The 18,317-nt window shown below is 51.1% G+C and overlaps 1 protein-coding gene across 1 annotated transcript in view; it reads right to left on the bottom strand.

Annotated features, from left to right (window-relative positions):
- spop (speckle type BTB/POZ protein) overlaps positions 1-16,897 on the bottom strand; it is a 54,080-nt gene extending 37,183 nt beyond the window's left edge. The window contains exons 1-2 of the mRNA XM_084677855.1: positions 16,805-16,897; positions 3,377-3,467 (exon numbers count right to left, since the gene is read on the bottom strand). The gene's annotated coding sequence lies outside the window, so the exon portion shown is untranslated. The remainder of the gene's footprint in view (positions 1-3,376; positions 3,468-16,804) is intronic.
- Between the last annotated feature and the right edge of the window lie 1,420 nt (positions 16,898-18,317).

Here is an 18,317-nt window from a genome sequence, read left to right as displayed (position 1 = left end):
AAATGCTGTGATGTGGGCTCCTCCACACACACACCTCCTGACATTTCAGAGTGTGTCTCAGGGACTCGGATCCACAGACCTGCTGGCCATATTTCCTGCAGCTTTCCTAAACCTCCACCTACAGCTCGTCCACCTACAGCTCCTCCTGCCTCCACCTACAGCTCCCCCTGCCTCCAGCTCCCCCTGCCCCCAGCTCCCCCTGCCTCCTGCCTCCAGCCTCCAGCCATATTGCCTCCAGCTCCCCCTGCCTCCAGCCCCCCCCTGCCTCCTGCCTCTAGCTCCCCCCTGCCTCTAGCTCCCCCCTGCCTCTAGCTCCCCCCTGCCTCCTGCCTCCAGCCTCCAGCCATATTGCCTCCAGCTCCCCCTGCCTCCAGCCCCCCCCTGCCTCCTGCCTCCAGCTCCCCCTGCCTCCAGCCCCCCCCTGCCTCCTGCCTCTAGCTCCCCCTGCCCCCAGCTCCCCCTGCCTCCTGCCTCCAGCCTCCAGCCATATTGCCTCCAGCTCCCCCTGCCTCCAGCCCCCCCCTGCCTCCTGCCTCTAGCTCCCCCTGCCTCTAGCTCCCCCTGCCTCCTGCCTCCAGCCTCCAGCCATATTGCCTCCAGCTCCCCCTGCCTCCAGCCCCCCCCTGCCTCCTGCCTCCAGCTCCCCCTGCCTCCAGCCCCCCCCTGCCTCCTGCCTCTAGCTCCCCCCTGCCCCCAGCTCCCCCTGCCTCCTGCCTCCAGCCTCCAGCCATATTGCCTCCAGCTCCCCCTGCCTCCAGCCCCCCCTGCCTCCTGCCTCTAGCTCTCCCCTGCCTCCAGCTCCTCCTGCCTCTAGCTCCCCCCTGCCTCCAGCCCCCCCTGCCTCCAGCCCCCCCTGCCTCCTGCCTCTAGCTCCCCCTGCCTCCAGCTCCTCCTGCCTCTAGCTCCCCCCTCCCTCCTGCCTACCCCTCCCACCTGCCCCCCCCCTCCCCCCTGCCCCCAGCCCCCCCTCCCTCCTGCCTCCAGCTCCCCCCTCCCTCCTGCCTCCAGCTCCCCCTCCTTGTCTGTCTTTCTCCTCAAGGACTCTGATGGAATCCATCCATCAGCCAGGGCTGCCTTTGTAAGAAGGGCGCTCCCAGATTAACACACCCTAATGGAGTCATTAAGATCCTGTAGAACGATCCGGTCTCCAGCCTGCCAGTGGCAGGCAGCGGTACTGTGCATACGCTCCGGGACATGAGGGGGCAGAGAAGGAAGAGCCAGCTCAGATAAGATGTCCGGAACAGCCTGCCGGACCAAGTCAGGCGATGGGGGGGGGGGGGGGAAGAGAGAGAGAGAGAGAGAGAGAGAGAGACAGAGAGAGACACAGAGAGAGACAGAGAGAGACACAGAGAGAGACAGAGAGAGACACAGAGAGAGACAGAGAGAGACGGGGGAGGGTTGGAGCATTGGGAGACAGAACTCTTCAGAGGAAGAAATCTAAATAAATCCCCCCTCCATCCCTCCATCCCTCCATTAAAGCTTGTCCAGTCTTAACAAGCTCCTACAAGCATCAGTGGAGGAGCTGAGGGGTTGCCGCGGCAACTGGCAAACCAGGGATAACAAGGGAGACGAGACAGAGAGAATACCCAGGTGAGAGAGAGAGAGAGAGAGAGAGAGAGAGAGAGAGAGAGAGAGAGAGAGAGAGAGAGAGAGAGAGAGAGAGAGAGAGAGAGAGAGAGAGAGAGAGAGAGAGAGAGAGAGAGAGAGAGAGAGAGAGAGAGAGAGAGAGAGAGAGAGAGAGAGAGAGAGAGAGAGAGAGAGAGACATAGAAAAAGAAGGGTTGATTAAAGGATTGATAAGAGTGGTAAAGCATTCAGAAACAGTTTCCTTCTCTGCTTGGAGGTTGCCTAGCGACAGACGGCGTGTTAGTCTGTTGGAGTTAGGGACAGTTTATGAAACTTGAGTACTGGGAGGGTCAGGTGACATGCCAGTAGAGGGAGTATAACTACTTTCTAAAACTATGAATTGAAATGGACAAAGACTAAATGTTTCAATTCAATATCAAATCGAAAAATCTGTGTCAATTTCCGCAATAGCAAGGGGGGGGCTGGGCTGGGGTGAGGGGGGGGCTGGGGTGAAGGGGGGGGGCTGGGCTGGGGTGAGGGGGGGGGGGGCTGGGCTGGGGTGAGGGGGGGGCTGGGGTGAAGGGGGTGGCTGGGCTGGGGTGAGGGGGGGGCTGGGGTGAAGGGGGGGGGCTGGGCTGGGGTGAGGGGGGGGCTGGGGTGAGGGGGGGGGGCTGGGCTGGGGTGAGGGGGGGGCTGGGCTGGGGTGAGGGGGGGGCTGGGGTGAAGGGGGGGGGCTGGGCTGGGGTGAGGGGGGGGCTGGGGTGAGGTGAAGGGGGGGGGCTGGGCTGGGGTGAGGGGGGGGCTGGGGTGAGGTGAAGGGGGGGGGGCTGGGGGTTGCGAGATGAAAAAAAAAAAAAAAAAAAAGGAATGAATGCATATGCACCAAGAGACATTCATCACTGATCAGACCAACGGGGCTCATTCTGCTGGGTGAGCACGAACCATCAATAGTGTAAGCACCATGACACCCCCCCCCCCCCCCTCCTATTGTTTTAGGCGCACGGAGGGGAGGAGGGGGGCCCTCACACATCACCCTGCACCAGCTGGATAAAAACTCCCATCTTACTGAGCCTCAATGTGGCAACACACCCACATACTGATCATGTGATCTCCCTATCTGTTACCACACACACACACACACACAGTGAGCACACACACACACACACACACACAGTGAGCACATCTCTATCTAATGTTGTGTGAACAGCTGGTGGGTGGTCTGACCCCAGGCCTGCGATGCTGGACACCTTTTGTTGTCGGAGGTCGTCCGCGCCTCTTTAGATACAGTAGACCTCTTGACAATGGTGGCGGCTTCGCTCCGGTTTTCTTCTTCGTGAAGTTTTTCTTGATGAAGTTTGTGAAGCCTGCTGCACCACTGGGATGCGTTTCACTTGTCACATTAGCATACCCACAGCACCCCGCCCCCTCATCCTTCTCTCCATTTCTCACGTCCTTTATTAGACGGTGAGTGTTGGTTCTGCTCTGTCAATGACAGCAGCATCCTGCAGAACCTTCTCGCCTAGGTGCGGATGCCTTCCCCCCTGCCTCCCCCCCCCCCCCCGACACTGCCTGCCCCCCCACACTTCCCCCCCTGCCTCCTTATATCCTAGACCAGTTTTTTTTTTACTCACTTAAGTCACTTTCCCATATTCCCAAATCTGTATCTCAAAACTACTCTCTCGTGTCACGTGTCTTTCAGTCCACTCCTTAACTCAACCATCAGCGCACCATCCCCGGCCACCCCCGTCGTCTCCCTGGTTTGGTACGCTCCACAAGACTCCCCCTGGTTCTTCACCCCGTTTGGTACTCACCCAGATCAAAGTCCCTCAAACATCTGTGCTGCCATGGCGGGGCCAGCTGCACCCTCTGTCCAGCCGTCTGTCTGAAACGCTGTCCGTCTGTCTGGAGGGAGAAGAGGGACACAAAGACAAAAGCATTAGGCCAGAAAGAGAGAGAGAGACCCTCGTGCCAGAGATTCCTGGAGTGACACTTGACTCTGTGTGTGTGTGTGTGTGTGTGTGTACATTCCCAGGTCCGTGTCTATAGAGTGATTAACTCAGTGAAGCTGAACGCAATCTCTCTGCTGAGAACTGAGAGTAACAGACTAGCCCAACTCTGTCCGTCTCTCTCCGGAGCCCTACAAGCCCAGTGTCATCTTCCTGTCTACGAAAACAGAGACTGCTTTACCGGGCTCAAATTTCACTGAAAGAATCAAAACTAAATGTTGACAAACTTAAGTCTTCGAAAGCAGACCATGAAAAGGCAAGCAACATCAAATCACAAGTGGACTTCAAAAAGAAATGTCGAACCCCAAGAACAAATGCTTTACCAACACTACATCTCTCTGAATGCTTTATCATACAGAACAGCACCTCTGAAGGAGCTGCGTTGGTTCTCCCTCGGCTAGAGATGGCCCTACTGCAGAGACCAAATTATACAGAGAAGACGCAGGCACTGAATGAATGAATGAATGAATTCACCTTAAAACCCCCAGGTTTACACACAGCGGTGAAATGTCAATCAGATGCAAAATTCAGAGGTAGAACGCTCACAAGGAATGTGAAAGAGCTCGTTGAATTCTCCAAGGTGTGTGTGCGTGTGTCAAAGAGTGAGAGTTTGATCGATACCCTCACCTGAAATGAATATGTGATGGTGCAAGCAGATGTGTATTAGAAACTTGACAACAACAAAGATGTGACGGTTGGGATCGATAGCGTGCGCTCCAGGTCTAACGTCCTCTGGTCAGGACGGCCCACTTCAACAGGCACCAGGGGAATCGAGTGAAGCACTGACAAAGAGGGGTGATCGTGATGACATGGAAGGGTGTAAAAGCGGCTCGTAGAGCCGTGTTGTGCTGTCATGAGACACTGAAGGGCAGTGCACTGTAGGGTGCTACTATGCAGCACTCGTCACTTTTCTTCATATCACCACACTTATCTGCTAAATGCGATCTGTGTCCTATATCCTTGCCGTTTCTATAGTAACCTGACATGTTGAGTAGCCTACCTGTCTGAAGCGCCAAATTAAAAAGATCTAAACATGAAATATCGAGAGAGAGAGAGAGAGAGAGAGAGAGAGAGAGAGAGAGAGAGACAGAGAGAGAGACAGAGAGAGAGAGAGAGAGAGAGAGAGAGACAGTGTGACAGTGTGACAGTGTGACAGAGAGAGAGAGAGAGAGAGAGAGAGAGAGAGAGAGACAGAGACAGAGAGAGACAGTGTGACAGTGTGACAGTGAGAGAGAGAGAGAGAGAGAGAGAGAGAGAGAGAGAGAGAGAGAGAGAGAGAGAGAGAGAGAGAGAGAGAGAGAGAGAGAGAGAGAGAGAGAGAGAGAGAGAGAGAGAGAGAGAGAGAGAGAGAGAGAGAGAGAGAGAGAGAGAGAGAGAGAGAGAGAGAGAGAGAGAGAGAGAGAGAGAGAGAGAGAGAGAGAGAGAGAGAGAGAGAGAGAGAGAGAGAGAGAGAGAGAGAGAGAGAGAGACAAAGAGACAGAGAGAGACAGAGAGAGACAGAGACAGAGAGAGACAGAGAAAGGCCAGGTAGGGAGAAGGAGCGGGAGGACAGAAGTCTGGCAAAAAAAAGTGGAAAGAAAATGGAAAGCAGAAAAGGCCTGGACAGAGAAAGAATGGGAGATGAGAGGAGAGAGGCAGGATGAAAGATGGGTCGATGTACTACAGGCTGATGAAAGAGAGAGAGAGAGAGAGAGAGAGAGAGAGAGAGAGACAGAGAGACAGAGAGAGAGAGATAGACAGAGACAGAGACAGAGAGAGGAAGCCCAAACAAAAAGGCACAAAGAAGGAGTGGATAAAAAAAATAAAAAAATAAAAAAAACACACGACACAAGACAGGATTGAAGACAAATTAAGCAGAGGGCGGAAACAGGCCAGGAAGGACGGGCTGAGCATGAAAAGAAACGTCAGACTTTCTGTGGAAGAATCAAGGAGAAAAGGAATGAAAGGCCTGTTTCTCTCTCACAGCAGCTGAAACCTGCAAAGACTTGGAACAGGGAGATTCAGAGGCAGCGCACTGGGGGGTCCCGTCAAGACCTCGAGTCTTCGGGGAAGAAAAAAGCAAATAAGAGCGAATAAACTGTCACAATTAAGAGCGCGCGTCATGGGGGCCGGTCAAGGACATGCAGCCCCTCACAGCTATGAACCTGGTGGCACGCTCACCAGCACAAACTGTTAAGAGGAACTTACATTTACATTGAGTCATTTAGCAGACGCTCTTATCTAGAGCGACTTACAGTAAGTACAGGGACATCCCCCCCCCCCCCCCCAAGGCAAGTAGGGTGAAGCACCTTGCCCAAGGACACAACGTTATTGACACGGTCGGGAATCGAACCGGCAACCTTCTGGTTACTAGCCTGATTCCTTAACCGCTCAGCCACCTGACTCCCTGACGACTTAACCTGAGGCTGCAGAGCACACTGGACACAACCAGCCCCATGAGGAGTTTGAAGCTTCCCCACAAACAGGCTAATGCACCGACGAACAAGCGTAAAATGCTGCTCCCTTCCTTCTCTTAACAATTCCAAGTGCATTTCTTTTTCTGTACCCTTTTTCACTAAGATTTTCAAAAACACCCCCCCCCATATCTTCCATCCTCAAACTCTCATTCTGGAACCACTTCTGTACCTCCATCTTTTCCCTCTGCCCGTCCACAATAACAGCCCTCCCCAGAAGTGGGCCCATCAATCTTCTTCAACAATCGCAGAGCAGAGAGCACCAAGGCTACAGCAGATTACTATCTCTCCTTACCGCCGCACCCTGGACAATACATCTGGGGTTGAGATGAAGAAAAGGCTGAAAACACACCGAAAATAAGGTGCCCAACACACACACACACACACACACACACACAGTGACCAGAGAAGCACTCTGGTGAGTGGAAGTTGGACATGGTGGACATGCGGTGGAGTATGATGAAGACAGCGTGGAACAGACTCTTCAGGATGATCTCCCGTCGCGGTGGGCCCAAACCTCACGACGCTGGAGGGGAAGGGATCGGCGAGAGGGTCGACACTGCCAGACGGCACGTTTCCAACGCTACGTGACGCCATTCTAAAACGGTACCCCTATCGCCACGGTAACGTATCACTTTAAAGACTTTCAAAGCGTGAACATTATCAACTCTCAGTTCATTGTCACGTTGCTGTCTAGGAGAGGTTAAACTTTGAGCTGTCTGTAAAGCTGTCCAACCAGCCAAACAGGCAGGCAGGCAGACAGGCAGACAGACAGACAGACAGACGGGCAGGCAGACAGACAGACAGACAGGGGATCAGTCTGTAAGGACCCAGGAGCCAGCCTCCAGGGAGGGGGGAGCGGAGCTGGGCTCACTGCTAAAGACTCTGACACTAACTTAATCACTGATAATTGATTCGACTGGTGGGGAAGGTGCAACATTAAAGGATAAAAACGGCAGTGTGGGTCGGCGGGCTGCGCGGGCCTAATGGAAGCTGATGGGCCTGGCTCAGCCTGTCACTGCATGTCTGATCACACAGGGGAGAGAGAGAGGGAGAGAGAGAGAGAGAGATACAGAGAGAGAGGGATACACAGAGAGAGAGAGAGAGAGAGAGAGAGAGAGAGAGACAGAGGGCGAGAGAGAGATGGAGAGGGCAAGAGAGAGAGAAAAGAGATAGAGACTAAATAAAAAAAGAAAGAAAGAAAGAAAGGAGAAAGAGGCCTCTTTCAAGATGTGCATCATCATCAGATCCCCATCAGCCCAGCCCTGCTCAGGACCCTCAAAGGAGGCTTTGATCAGCGGAGGGGTGTGAGGAGAGAGGGGAGCCGGGGGAGAGGGGAGGGGAGGGGGACGAGGGAGAGATAGATGTCTGGACCGGGCGTCCTTCACCTGTCACAGGACAACACCGAGGGGGTCCAGCTAGCTAGCGCCGCCACTCCACCCAGGGACCTCCCCTCACCGGGGCAGCCAGGCAAGCAAGCAGACAGGCAGGCAAGCAAGCAGGCAGGCAGACAGGCAGACAGACAGACAGACCAAGTCAAACTACGGCCAGAGAACCTGAAAACGGGCCTCCTAAGTCTGCCCTAAGTCTGCCCTAAGTCTGCCCTAAGTCTGCCCTAAGTCTGCCCTAAGTCTGCCCTAAGTCTGCCCTAAGACTGCCCTAAGTCTGCCCTAAGACTGCCCTAAGACTGCCCTAAGTCTGCCCTAAGTCTGCCCTAAGTCTGCCCTAAGTCTGCCCTAAGTCTGCCTTAAGTCTGTCTTAAGTCTGTCTTAAGTCTGTCTTAAGTCTGTCTTAAGTCTGTCTTAAGTCTGTCTTAAGTCTGTCTTAAGTCTGTCTTAAGTCTGTTCTCAGAGCTCTGGCGACTGGCAACAAACTGTGTGAAAGATGAAGGCAGCAGAGCGCCGACACCACCGAGGGAAGGGTTGTGTCCGAGTCTAGTCTTGGAGTAGACCCAACACTGAGAACCAGAGGACTCCAGCCTTCCTCGACCAGTCACACACACGCCAGACACACGGGCTACACGCACTTCTTTCATGTGCTGAAGCCACACACACACACACACACACACACACACACACTCATATACGTCACCTTGTGCAGAGAATGAGTGCGAGATCAAAGAGTTCACAGATGGTTTAGCAGGCTGAGGGGCCGCTGTAGTGTTGGGCTGAGTTTGACATCCAGCCACCAAAACAAAGTGACACAGAGAGCGTGAGAGAGAGACAGTGTGACAGAGAGAGAGAGTGTGATAGAGAGAGAGAGACAGTGTGACAGAGAGAGAGAGAGAGAGTGTGATAGAGAGAGAGAGACAGTGTGACAGAGAGAGAGAGAGAGAGAGACAGTGTGACAGAGAGAGAGAGAGAGACAGTGTGACAGTGTGATAGAGACAGTGTGACAGAGACAGTGTGATAGAGAGAGAGACAGTGTGATAGAGAGAGAGAGACAGAGAGAGTGTGATAGAGAGAGAGACAGTGTGATAGAGACAGTGTGACAGAGACAGTGTGATAGAGAGAGAGACAGTGTGATAGAGAGAGAGAGACAGAGAGAGTGTGACAGAGAGAGAGAGAGAGAGAGACAGTGTGACAGAGAGAGAGAGAGAGAGAGACAGTGTGACAGAGAGAGAGAGAGAGAGACAGTGTGACAGAGAGAGAGAGACAGTGTGACAGAGAGAGAGAGAGAGAGAGACAGTGTGATAGAGAGAGAGAGACAGAGACAGTGTGATAGAGAGAGAGAGACAGAGACAGTGTGATAGAGAGAGAGAGACAGAGAGAGAGAGAGAGAGAGAGACAGTGTGACAGAGAGAGACAGTGTGACAGAGAGAGACAGACAGACAGACAGAGACAGAGAGAGAGAGAGACAGAGACAGAGAGAGAGAGAGAGAGAGAGAGAGAGAGAGAGAGAGAGAGAGAGAGAGAGAGAGAGAGAGAGAGAGAGAGAGAGAGAGAGAGAGAGAGAGAGAGAGAGAGAGAGAGAGAGAGAGAGAGAGAGAGAGAGAGAGAGACAGTGTGATAGAGAGAGAGAGACAGTGTGACAGTGTGATAGAGACAGTGTGACAGAGAGAGAGAGAGACAGTGTGATAGAGAGAGAGAGACAGTGTGATAGAGAGAGACAGACAGACAGTGTGACAGAGAGAGAGACAGTGTGACAGAGAGAGAGAAACAGTGTGATAGAGAGAGAGAGAGAGAGAGAGAGAGAGAGAGAGAGACAGTGTGACAGAGAGAAAGAGACAGTGTGATAGAGATAGAGAGAGAGACAGTGTGATAGAGAGAGAGAGAGAGAGAGAGAGAGACAGTGTGACAGAGAGAAAGAGACAGTGTGATAGAGAGAGAGAGAGAGAGACAGTGTGATAGAGAGAGAGAGAGAGAGAGAGAGAGAGAGAGAGACAGTGTGACAGAGAGAGAGAGAGAGAGACAGTGTGACAGAGAGAGAGAGAGAGACAGTGTGACAGAGAGAGAGAGAGAGACAGTGTGACAGAGAGAGAGAGAGAGACAGTGTGACAGAGAGAGAGAGACAGACAGTGTGACAGAGAGAGAGAGACAGTGTGATAGAGAGAGAGAGAGAGAGAGAGACAGTGTGATAGAGAGAGACAGTGTGACAGTGTGACAGAGAGAGAGAGAGAGAGAGAGAGAGAGAGAGAGAGAGACAGTGTGACAGAGAGAGAGAGACAGTGTGACAGAGAGAGAGAGACAGGGAGCGTGAGGGAGGAAGACTGCATGAAGGGTGCCAGCGAGAATGCAAATGAAAAGCTCCCAAGCAAAAAGAGCAACCGAAAGCGAAAGAGAGGATGTGACGAGGAGAAAGTGAAAAGCAGAACAAAGCTGACATAATGAAAGAAAGGGGAAACCCGTCAGAGATCAAACGACAAACGCGAGACGTAAGCACACGTCGCATATATCCGCTTTACGCTCAAAACAGACAGCTTTTTTTTCCCTTCTCTCGTGTCCTTCAGAAAGTACTGCTCTAAACACCACATCATAATCTGTTCAGAGATGGCAAACAGCCATGTCTGTAAAAAGCAAGAGAGTTGCAGAGAGTGGAGGGGAAAGGAGGGTGTGATGCATGGAGAGGTTTCCTGGAAAGACGGCTCGGTGCGGCCGTCACGAAACCAAGGCCGAGAAAACAGGAGACGGACATACGGCCCTCTCCTGCAGCCTCCTGGTCCCTGGCTCCCCTTTCCCCTGCAGGGGGTCATGTTATGCTGCTGTGTATGTTATGTTATGTTATGCCAGGTTGCTTTGCGTTGTCTTGTCCAAAGAAATTCAGTGCCCAGTCTGACCCTGCGTTGTTCTGTGCACCTGACAATAAAACACTTGAAATTGAACTCGGGGGCAGCAGTCAGCAGGAAGAGGGGCACCATTCCACCCTCATCACACCTACAAATCAGGCCTTGAAGTTAACGTCCTGTCGTCCCGGGGACGATGAAAAAGATGTCTGGGACAGATCAACGATGACTGCAGGACAACAGACCATAATATAAAAGGCATACACCAGTGCACTGGTTCAACACATTTAAACACAAGGCGGTGAAACATATCACATTTAGCTGTAGTTCCATAAACTATTAACAATTTATTACAAGCGCTGCTATTTGTTATACGCTGCTCCACAATGTGTGGTCACGCTTCGTCAAACAGTGGCCCTCCAGCATGAGTAAACTAGATAGCTACTAGCTAACATTAATTCCAAGCCGACAGCAAACTTGGACGTTTTTGGAAACGTTTTTCCCCCCCAACCCTACATACGCCGATGACCACAGCAACTGGACAAATGCCAAATACCAAGCTAGCTAGTTTACCAGACGAGACCCGTCCCCTATCGACCGGCTAGCTCGTGACAGTGACGCTCGTCAGGAATTTCACGAAAATGTGGACGGTTAATTTTGCACTTTGGGACGGTACTGGTACAGTGAAGAAAAAAGTTAGTTGCGAGGCCTGCCCGCAACCACAACCCCCCCCCCCCACACACACTTTTCTCCTTCACTAATTGAGACGTTCAACTCCCTTCATAGTGAGAGATCACCTCCCAGGTCACCTTCTTCCTGTCCTCACCCACACCGAGCGTTCAGGCCGACCGACCCTCTCTCCACAGTCCCCGTCCCTGCTGCTGCACCCCACCCCCCCCACATACCACCACGGGAGATGCCAGCTCCACATCATGAATATTCAACACTCTCATTACACAAGTGAGAAACGCAGCATATTGCATGTGGCTTCCATTACTTGGCGAGATGGGAGGAGAGAGGGAGTGCAAGAGAGAGAGAGAGAGAGAGAGGGAGTGCAAGAGAGAGAGAGAGGGAGTGCAAGAGAGAGAGAGAGGGAGTGCGAGAGAGAGAGAGAGAGAGAGAGAGAGAGAGAGAGAGAGAGAGAGAGAGAGAGTCTGGAGGGAGCAGGAGGACAGGGAAACAGAGGAGTTCGGGGGAGTCGAGAAAGAAAAGGACGCAAAAACACAGATGCGGCAGAGGACGGATGAGGAGAGAGAGAGAGAGAGAGAGAGAGAGAGAGAGAGAGAGAGAGAGAGAGAGAGAGAGAGAGAGAGAGAGAGAGGACGAGCGGGGGAAGAACTTGCTACGCAGCCAAAACAATTGCTCTTTGCTAAACCTCAAGAGTGCGACAAAGTTGTCATTATTCCTAGAACCAACAGCAGTCCCTCTTCCCTCTTTACAAGCCCAGAGACGGCTCTGTGGAGCCAGTGTTGTAGCAGTGCCCCAGCAGCAGGGATAGGCCCAGTCCAGGGGACTGAATGGAGAACTCAATTTTAGCTTCCAAATCCTCCTGTAACAAAAGGCGTCAAACAAACAACTGCAATTCCTCTGTCGCTGTCTGGCTGCACACTGCAGGCCAGGGTAAGGAGGCTGCACTAATACCCAACATAGGTCGCTTTCGTACACACACCGCAGTGACAGAGATTCTCTCTGGGCATACTGAGTCAGACAGACACATTGAACACACACACTACCACACAGCCCCATACAATGAGGATTCATTTGTGCTGTGATGCCAGTAATCACTAGGGAAGGAGGGCCATGGAGAAAAACTCCCAAGCCAGTCTGGTTCTCAGAGAGAACCCTGCCTCTGCCCTGCCCCTGCCCCTGCCCCTGCCCCTGCCCCTGCCCCTGCCCCTGCCCCTGCCCCTGCCCCTGCCCCTGCCCCTGCCCCTGCCCCTGCCCCTGCCCCTGCCCCTGCCCCTGCCCTCCCTCTGCCCTCCCTCTGCCCTCCCTCTGCCCTCCCTCTGCCCTCCCTCTGCCCCTGCCCCTGCCCTCCCTCTGCCCTGCCCCTGCCCTCCCTCTGCCCTGCCCCTGCCCCTGCCCTGCCTCTGCCCTGCCTCTGCCCTGCCTCTGCCCTCCCTCTGCCCCTGCCCCTGCCCTCAAAAGTGAAGCATTTGAAGGAGAGATGAGACAAAGTCAAACAGCACCTAAAACTTTGTCCGTCTGGTGTCCCAGGCTCTTTAAAGAGCGCGGCTCGGACAAAAACAGCAAAGTATAATTGGAACAGGGTCCAGGAATCAATAGAGCTGCACACACAAGGGCCTCCGCCACCTCCATTTCATATTCTTCCCTCCATACCTGGTTTTCAAAAAAAAAAAAAACTCAATTTCAGAATGGTATGAACTATCGATTTCAGCACTGCCGCAATTCTCTCCCTCCATCCCTCCACCCCCCCCCCTCACCTGCCTCCATCTCACCTACTCTATATCACCTCAGCCCCCTCCTATCTTAATCGAGATGTTTTAATCTTTTTTTTTTTTTTTTTTTCATCTCAATCGTATACACAAAAACACTTTCCCTTACCCAGTTGTCATTTCCAGTCTGCTACTAGACTGCTGTTTTCCACTCACTGTCAAGCACTGGCATCTGTTCTTCCCTGTCCCCAGTTGTGGTTAAATAGCAGAGGGTGAGGCTCTTTGCATCTCTTCACCTTTGACAAATGAATTTGCAAAAGGCTTCAATCCCCCCCCCCCCCCCAACCCCTGGCTGCTCTCCTTGGACGGACCAATCAACTCCCTAAATACCAAACAGACAATATCTGGACAGAAGCATTTCGATCTGGCTCCAGCCAGCTATAATCGCGCCCTCACATCAGCTGTTATCCAGGCTTAAATGCCAGAGAGTATCAGCATAACTACATCTGGCTTTGGGGGGCCACTGCACCTTCTAAATCACCGCATTGTCATTCATATTCAGACCGCTTCCCAGGGTCAGCAGCAAGGCTAGCCAGCCAGGGAGACCAAGACCCCGACCCTGCCTCCAACCCAGCCTCCCACCCAGCCTCAGACCCCTCCGACCCAGCCTCCGACCCTGCCTCCAACCCAGCCTCCCACCCAGCCTCAGACCCCTCCGACCCTGCCTCCGACCCAGCCTCCGACCCAGCCTCCGACCCAGCCTCCGACCCAGCCTCCGACCCAGCCTCCGACCCAGCCTCCCACCCAGCCTCCCACCCAGCCTCCCACCCAGCCTCAGACCCCTCCGACCCTGCCTCCGAACCAGCCTCCGACCCAGCCTCCGACCCTGCCTCCCACCCAGCCTCCCACCCAGCCTCAGACCCCTCCGACCCTGCCTCCGACCCAGCCTCCGACCCAGCCTCCGACCCAGCCTCCGACCCAGCCTCCCACCCAGCCTCCCACCCAGCCTCCCACCCAGCCTCCCACCCAGCCTCCCACCCAGCCTCCCACCCAGCCTCCCACCCAGCCTCCCACCCAGCCTCCCACCCAGCCTCCCACCCAGCCTCCCACCCAGCCTCCCACCCAGCCGCCGACACAGCATGTCTTAGGACGATGGTTAGTAAAGAGGGACTGAACTGGCCGGCGTGAGGCAGAGACGGCGACTATAATGGGAGAGAGAAGCTGTCTGAGAAGCACACGGTGTTAGACTGAGGAATGGCCCGGCATCACTTCAAGATTACTTTTCCTCTTAAAACATCCACTTCGTCTGTGTCACTCCTGCTCCCGTCTAGTTATTGGAAAACAGCTCCTGTGCAGGCGAAGGAAAACCATTCGATAGGGCCACTGTCTGTATCAGTCACACACTGACACACACACACACAAAATACATTTCATCCTCCACATTCAAAACAGCCAATACCACAGGCAGGCATTTGCGACCCCAATCCATATTTCAATTTCCCGTCCCCTCATGCAAACTAATTCGATACTTGTTGCCTTCCCTCACAAGTGATCAGCAAACTGAGAAATGAGCTTCTTCTCAAGCTGGACCTTTAGTGTCATACACACACACACACACACACACACACACACACACAAACACACAATGAACTGGTGGGAGGACATGGTTATAATCACATTTACTGGAGCACAAACACTGCAACCGTACATATTAGGGCCTACGCACATTCACTCGCCAATCTTGGACACAAACCCAGACAACTGCCGCCTTTCCAGACCTAAACTTTCCCTCTCCCCCTCTGTGCTTGTTGGAGAACGATGCAGGCAGGTATTAGCGACCAAATTTAGGGGCTTAAACAGCGACAGCTTTACCACGCCTGAGTGGCCTCAACCACTCCACTCCTGTCAGACTCTATTAGCCCGCTCGACATCGGCGCAAATCGACGTGCTATCGTCCCAGCAGCTCCAGAAGCACGTGCCTCCAAAATGGCTCCGATAGGAAGAGAGGCTGTGTGGAAAAACATCTCAGATGGCTGAGCGGTTAAGGAATCGGGCTATTAATCAGAAGGTTGCCAGTTCGATTCCCGGCCGTGCAAAAATGACGTTGTGTCCATGGGCAAGGTACTTCACCCTACTTGCCTCGGGGGAATGTCCCTGTACTTACTGCAAGTCACTCGTGTCTGCTAAATGACTAAATGCAAATGTACATTTCTGGGAGAAGTCTAATTTAGCATATCCCAACGTGAGATGGAGTCTGGATGTGTCATTAACACACCAGCTATGGATCCTATGCTCCACCTTGGCTACAGTAGGAGTCCTCTAACAACACCTTGTCTGTTTGACACTCAAGACAAGAACACGCATACTGCTTGCAGAACATACAAATGAATGCAGTGTTTAGGCTCGTTGTTCATTTAATGCATAGTTTTTCCCCATGAATATGTAACTTGTTAACCGGCAGGCAGACACAAAGTAAGAAAGGCATAATTGAGAATTTGATGTCACATGTTCATTCAACGCTTCTATCTCATTATGAAGAGAGACTAAATCAAACGATATTTCCCCCTATGACAGAAAGGTCAGAGGGCTAAAGGGGTAGGCTAAAAAGAAAAGGTCTCTATCTCTTCAGACAAAAAGATAGAGGGAGGACATAACAATCCACACATTTTGGTGGACTAGCCTAACCAAAACAGCGAGCAATAGAGCTGCTGGTCACAGCAAAAAACTGTACTTTTGTTAAATCCCTCAACGGTGCATGTGACCAATTTGGTCGTGATGCCTGACGGCCCTCCAACTTTCAAAAACATTTGAATATCGCTGACAGATCTAGTGTCGTAGTTCCAGAAGAGTTGTAAATATCTCGGGTCAGGTCTGGATAGGATTGTTAGTGTGAATGTGTGCATTCTGCATGCCATGTATGAAGATGAGAGATCTGTGCTGTGAAAGAGCATTTAGGGTAATCTTGGGAGTTCAGGATCCAAACTAAGAGAGGTCCTGTAGGCCCATAAGGGATCATCAACCATCACCAGGACTTCAATTACACTATAGTAGTTTAGACAGTATGTTAGACACAGGCATAACTGCACTAATGATGCATCTAGCTTGTGAACTCAAGACTGGTTTCAAAGGACCCAATTATGACGCTACAATCCTCGTGATCGGAGCCGATGGAAACAGCTGTACTTGTCTACCTACAATTGTCCACGGCAATGCATGAAAAACACCATGACCTTATACTGACTATGAAGAAGCCCACTTAGCTGGCTCAGAGAATGGGGGGGGGGGGGGGTAAACATGTACCAGATGACGTAAACTAGACAGGTTGGAGAGTACATTATGAACCTCTTATTCTTGAGGGACACATCCAAGGATGTTTGTGGATTTTAGAATAGAAAGGTTTTGCAGTATTCTTCAGACAATAACCCACATTCCCTCCGCCCAAATCACCTTGGTTATTTAAATCATGCTCTCTTCCAACTTTTACCACAAGTTATTTTATCATCTGTAGATCTGAGGAACTTCTGGGCTCCGTGAATCCTATACATTTATGTCTGACATCACTCATGGAGTGGAAAACGAGGTTAATTTTTGTTAAAACAGTTAGCTGCTCTGAAAGTTTCGGAAACGGTGTGAGCTAGAAGAATAGCTGATGGGCTAGACCTAAGATAAGTCCGAATATAACTTAAGTTTCCTATGTTTAGACAATATAAATATTATCCAATTTATTCTGAAGGGGGTTTAAAAGGTAACCTCTTACTAACAAAGATAATGTAGCTTTGAGTACATGTAGGCCTACAATGCTATAGCTAGTTGCTAAAAGACTGCTTCGACGTTGACAGTCATGACTCTGTTTAGAACACGATCAAATTAAATCATGATATTTTAAATACAATCACTACCCCTAGGCATACAATTTGATATCGTTTACAACTCTATGCGACCATGCATCGGGAGTTCTGTGAACTTTCATTTGGGCCTATTGATATGAAATGGGGTGAGTAGCATCTCCTCAGCACTTCGGTCAGACCGTGTGGACACTAACCGAGCACGACAAGCCGGTTGTACCGAAAACAGGATCCCACTCACACAAGCTGTAACCACCACATCGTCACTATTGTCTCCCATCAATAAGTGCACAGCTATATTTAGGTTTTATACTCACCTTTCCTTGTTTATTTGCAGTCAAGATCAAATTTTGACAGCAGTTGACATTTTACATCCGGGTTCTGCCGATGACGAAAATATACACTCAGAGCCATAGATGAGGTGCGCACGATTTGTAATCTCGTGTAGCCCAGATGGGCGAGATTTTCTTGTTTGAAGAGATAAAACGCCCACCCCGGGACTACTCGTGAGTGAAATGGAAATTACTGCATATGTAATCCACGCCTGTGCAGTGCACGCTGCGCCCACACGAGCAAAACACAGCATTAGTTTTGAAAACTTAAATGAAAGGCACAGACTTAATTTGCATGGACGTCCAGGCCAGGACGTCAATCTTATTTGGGGTTTCAAATAAAAAACTTTAAGGGACCAACCTTCAGATAGTCTGAATGACAATGTTTATGACGATGTTGTACTTTTTTGGTACTGTCAGCCTTTGTTAACGTTAAAGTTAGTGTAAAAATATATATTTTTAAGGAATCTAATATTTTAGCATTTTTACGGAATTCAAGACGTTTGCTTATCCTTTCGTTGCAACGATTTATTATATGAATACATCTTAAATTATAATTGATCACATGTAAATGATGGATAGTTTGTTCAAGATCTAATAGGGCTAACATATCTAACCATACAGTCTTCATATGTGTGAAGCTGGTGATTCCCCGCCAATGAAATATGGAATATTGTCATTTAGTTCCACGATAAGCTCGAACAATATTACTCTGTGACAGACTCAGCTCACTATGAAGGTCTGGCACCATGTTCAGTAGTCGATCAGGCAGCTCCGAAGGAGTTTAATGCAATTATAAATAAATAAGCATGTGGTGGGGAGGTAGATAGTGCCCTTTGGGGACAAGCTGAAAGAAAATATAGGAAGTTTAATTAAAGCTGTGAAACCATACACCTACACACACAGCATGCGAGCACACACACACACACACACACACACACACACACACACACACACACACACACACACACACTGTGAAAATAACCAACACATAACCAACACATTATTAGGGAGTCAGGTGGCTGAGCGGTTAGGGAATCTGGCTAGTAATCCGAAGGTTGCCGGATCGATTTCCCGCCGTGCCAAATGACGTTGTGTCCTTGGGCAAAGCACTTCACCCTACTTGCCTTGGGGAGAATGTCCCTGTACTTACTGTAAGTCGCTGTGGATAAGAGCGTCTGCTAAATGACTAAATGTAATGTAGTAGAAGATGGTGTCTGTGTCGGGTTGTGTGTATGTCCAAATACTTGTCCTTATGATCACTCCAATCACTTATTTGATAATGTGATCGTTATCAAGGGATAATAATAAGAGGAGATGGATTACCTGCACGGATGAGGAAAGGATGGGTTCGCAAAGATGAAGAAACACCACATTGTGCACGTACACAAATGCATCACTGTGCTATATTGTGTTTCGGTGGATGTATTTATGTTTTTTTATAGAGCAGTGATTGAACTGCCAGTCTCCCTGTAATTACCTAAGGGGTGTCAAGCCA

This window comes from Hypomesus nipponensis, chromosome 17 (assembly GCF_054491055.1).
Source record: "Hypomesus nipponensis isolate SF chromosome 17, ASM5449105v1, whole genome shotgun sequence".
Lineage (NCBI taxonomy): Eukaryota > Metazoa > Chordata > Actinopteri > Osmeriformes > Osmeridae > Hypomesus > Hypomesus nipponensis.
The sequence above is the reverse complement of the archived record's forward strand: the minus strand, read 5'-3'. Positions and strand labels throughout refer to the sequence as shown.